At 43.4% G+C, this 4,871-nt stretch overlaps 1 pseudogene; it reads left to right on the plus strand.

Moving 5' to 3' along the window:
- The first annotated feature begins 2,516 nt into the window (after positions 1–2,516).
- On the plus strand, positions 2,517–3,333 carry LOC123805007 (annotated as a pseudogene).
- The last annotated feature ends 1,538 nt before the right edge of the window (positions 3,334–4,871 follow it).

Below are 4,871 nucleotides of genomic sequence, written 5' to 3' on the forward strand. Positions count from 1 at the left end.
CAATCTATAGGTATTTCTTGAACACCTGCTACATGTGCCATCACTCTATTATGAGGATACAGAAAAAGTATATGGTTCCACCCTCAAAGATATAATCATTGGATCCATTTTATCTCCAGATCCAGTATACATTTGTAGATTTGGAGAACAGAAAGCTCACTTACTTTGTATTTGTTACATGTATCAACAAATTGGGCATCAGATTTCTGCATTTTATTCAAGTGCAGACTCTGCAAAATGCCCAGAAATGGACCACTGGGGAAAAAACTGAAAGGGATTGGCCATCCTTTTGTGATGCCCCCGGCATTGTCTCACTGCTGTGTTCCTATGACTACTTTATGCAGAGTCTCTACTCAGAGTGTATCTTCTAGAGGCTTGTGCATAAAGGAAACAAACAAAGTGGAAGCTGCCTCTTCCATTCACCCTATTGAACTGGCTTCACCAGAGATGAGTGGGGGGATTTAGGGCTTTCAGCAGCACTATCCATTTCATCCTGTCATATCTTTTTAATGGGGTCTGGGAAGAAGTGAATACTGTGGTACAGAGGCTAATTCTAATTCTAAGCTGGAACCAGCCCAAAAAATAAACAGGACACTTCTAACTCCAACTAATAACTTAGAGAATACTAGGGTTTGTAGGAATGAATCACTTCTCTTTAGGGATTCATTTCTTGGAAGAATGAGTTGTAGGTGTGCAGATTCCTCCAAATAAGCATGTTGCTCCCAGTAGAAGTCCCCACACCCTTGAACCTTCACTTGGCCTTTCCCTTGACCAAAGGTTGTATATGTTTACTTTTGACTTTCAATTGCTTTAACAGGAAGCGCTAAGCCTCACTTATTCCATGAAATTATTCTCTCTTATTTCTCCCCTCCAGCTATTTATGATGTATTTATTAAGTGCCTTATGTTTTCTACTTACTTCCCCATTTCATCTTTAATCTTCCAAGAGTCCTTGATGTCTGTCCCATACCTTGTAACTCCTAATTACATATGCCCCATACTATTTATTGATTGTCTTGTGTGATTGTCTTATCTAGCTCCTTGAAAGCACAAAATATGTCTTTTGCTCCTGTCTGAGGCCTCAGAGACCCCAGGGCTGAATTCATTATACACTAGGAACTCTAAAAATATTTATCGGGCTTATTACAACCTCCAGTACCTAGAAAAGCAACAGTTCCCAGACTGGCAGGACTCCCTCAGACAGAGGAATACAACAGACACCCTTGATCCAGTGAGACTAATTATTTTGGTCAACATTCAGCAGCAGTTATTAAGCAATTTGCCTAAAATCCACAGCTTTCTCAACACATCTTACTGAACTAGATCACTGACAGATCTGATATCTCTCTTAATATTAGCTGATCACTAACATATGTGCCATTTGTTTTGCTCCCAAAACTCCTTTTTGCTGTCATGTAGACAATGTCAACAAGCACAAGCAAGTAGTGATTTCATAATCATCCAATTCTATACACTAAGGGGCACATCAACCAGTTGAGAGAGTGACTAAACAAGCAATCATCAAGATATTCAACATTAAAACAACAGACTAGGGGTAGTAAGGCTGTGGCTTTTAATGATATCACAGCTGTGATGGGGCTATTGACACCCATAAGAAATGTATGTTCATCAAATATTTTCAGGTCAGATACATTGAGAGAAGTTTTCAAGTTGTCCTTTGTAATTTATATTTAGCTTTTCCCATGAAGTCAATCTCAAATATTTTCCCGCCTAGAGGTACATAAATAAACACACCAGATCTATCATCAAAGTGAGCACATACCACTCACCACACAGAAACTATTCCCTTGAAGTATAGTTTCTGAGAAACATTGCTTTTCTGGAATAGAGCAGATCCTCATATTCTTCTATGTGTTCAGACATTTGTGGTTATATAGAATTATGGTTTTCTCCTTCAAAAAGGTGTATTCTCTGGAAGAGTTGGCACACAAATATGTAAAATCATTAGCTATAAGCAAAAAGAACACAATGTGCCAGAAATGCTGTGTTACTGAGAGCTAAGAGAAGACAGAGCTCAGCTGGGTGTGGCTTGTCCTTGTGACTTACTTAAGAGAAGAAGACTTACCATTTATTGAGCTCCTGTGTAGTAAATCTAGCTTCATATAACTTTAACCATAAATTTTAATTTTTATTTTAATGTTAACAACAACCCCATGAGGTCATATTATTCACCACCATTTTACAGATGAGAAAACTGAGGCTCAAGTTGGGAAGTAGCAAACTTGGGTGGAACACAAGTCTGAGTGGCTCAAAAATGCTTGATACACCATCCCACAGTGTCAGCTGTACAGGGAAGGACTGACAGGTCTGTCAGAGGTCAGGTGTTAATCCCAGAGAATTTAGATAGGGTAGGAAAGAGTGAACAGGTATCCCTGTAATCCTGCAGATAGGAGATATCAGGAATTCACACAAGAAAACTACAGAAAGATTGGGACCCAAGAAAAAAATGTGGATACCAGCACCCACCAGACCATCTGTCCCACTGTTGCCACTGGCATGAAGTCCATGCAGTTCAACAAGAGTCCCTCATATGGGTTTTTGGCTGAGGTCAAGAACTGGCTCCTGTCCAGATATGACCCTCAGAAGGAGGCAGAACTCTGCAGCTGGATCGAGGGGCTCACAGACCTGTCTATTGGTCCTGAATTCTAGAAGGGTCTGAAAGATGGAATTATCCTGTGCACAATCATGAGTAATCTGCAACTGGGCTTGGTCCCCCAAATCAACTGCTCCATGCAAAACTGGCACCAGCTAGAAAACTTATCCACCTTCATCAAGCTGATGGTCAGCTACAGCATGAACTCTGTGGATCTGTTCGAGGTCAATGACCTGTTTGAGAATGGAAACATGACACAGGTGCAGGTGTCTCTTTTGGCTTTGGCAGGGCAGGCTAAGACAAAGTGGCTGCAAAGTGGTGTGGACATTGGCATCAAGTACTCAGAAAAGCAGGAGCAGAACTTTGATGACACTACCATGAAAGCAGGTCAGTGCATCATTGGGATCCAGATGGGCACCAAAAATTGAGCCAGCCAATCAGGCATGATGTCATATGGCACAAGAAGGCACCTGTACAACCCTGAGAACCATATTCTGCCACCCATGAACCACTCAACAACCAGCCTCCAAAAGGGCACCAACAAGGGTGCCAGCCAGGTGGGATGGCTCCTGGGACACTGTGGCACATCTATGACACCAACTTGGGACTGACCAGTGTCACAACTCCTTCAGGTTTCTACAGATGGGCTACATTCAGGGAGCCCATGATAGCAGCCAGGTCTTTGGCTTGGGCTGGCAGATATATGACATAAAGTGCTAGCCATAGAGTCCAGTGGCCAAAAGGGCTTATGGATCAGCAGGTGACCACCCCAGCCCAGGGAATGCCCTGGAGTACCCCACTCCCCTACTACCAAGAGAAGGCAGGCTACTGAGGCACCAACTTCTGGTTGTCTCCCCATATCATCGCCCCATCTGGGATTTCAGGGTTTTCTGCGTTTTCATCTTGTTTTTCTATGTGTTCAAGTGCTTCAAGCTGCAAGCCTGTGAAGGCCAGATCCAGGTGCATGTCAGGTGAGGGTCCATTCCAGGGCACATCCAGATAGCAAATCTCCCAGCATACTTTGGACCAAGGTGTGGGGTGAAAGAAGAAATCTGCAGAGAGGGTGTGACAGGACATAACTGAGCAGTAGCCATTCTTAGATAGCAGTTATCTCAAGGTCACGCTCTAACCTCCACATTCTGCTTCTATAAGCCCATTTCCCACCAGAGACTGGCTCCTCCCTTCTCCTGCTTCTGCCTTTGCAGCAAGAATATAAGCAAGCCCCAGTCTGAGCTCGGGGCCCAGAATTTGGAGACTGCCTCCTCTGGGTCTGCATGTGTGAATAAAACCCCACTTCGTAAACCCCGAAGCCGTCTGAGTTGCCTTTTCTGTAACAAGGGAAAATGGCCCCAAATGGCTTCTGGTTGCTACTACCCCTCTTCCCTTTTTTCTGCTGATCAGTGTGTGGTTTCTGTACCCACAGAAGTTTCAAGCAGTTTTAGCAAAACCAAAGTAATTTTTTAGGGGGAGATGGGATGTGGATGGTGGAGGGGGATGCTGGAAATGAAGTCCCTTGGGGGAGGGCCAGGCCTCAGTCCCCAGAAATTTTAGGCATCATGAGGGATTGGATTTCCTCAGGACCCTCCCAGGGGATCAGTGAGGAAACAGAGGCCCAGACAGGACAATGGAGTTGTGAGTGGTTAAAGCAAACCCAGACCCCTGTTTCATATTAGTCTCCTCTTCCCCTCCAAGTACTGCACAGGGACCTCCACCAGGAAGCCCTCCCTGGGATCAGTCCCACCCAGGATCCCTGAAACCAAAAGATAATGTGAAATACCAACTGTGGACCAAAGGCAATAAAACCTCTTTTTATTAAAAAAAAATGTGGATACCAATGAGTAAGAATCCAAGCAAAGGTTTTGGTGTCAAACAGAATCAACTTCCCAGGGTGTAAGAAAGATCCTTAGTATTGAGCCAGTCTGTTATCTTGCCTTATCTCTTGCTTGTTACTCAACTAAGAGATAACCTCTAGCAAGATTCACTGAGACATTTCAAAGCGATTATCAGGATTCCAGGAAGAAATAGATGCTATAGTTGAAAGTGTTAACAGAAAAGTTGAGTGAATGGTACATATGAACGTTGTGGGCAGGATTAATGGAAATAATAATGGATGGTGAAGCAACTAACACAAAAGTGTTATCAAAGGAAAAGAAGTAATGGTAATACTGGAACCCTATAAGACCTGGAGCCATGGAATAACAGTTTCCCAACAGAAACTAAGATGGTAGGGAAATGTGGCCATCACCAGATATACAGTC

This window comes from Phyllostomus hastatus, unplaced genomic scaffold, assembly GCF_019186645.2.
Source record: "Phyllostomus hastatus isolate PE091 unplaced genomic scaffold, TTU_PhHast_1.1 phas_scaffold_28, whole genome shotgun sequence".
Taxonomy (NCBI): Eukaryota; Metazoa; Chordata; class Mammalia; order Chiroptera; family Phyllostomidae; genus Phyllostomus; species Phyllostomus hastatus.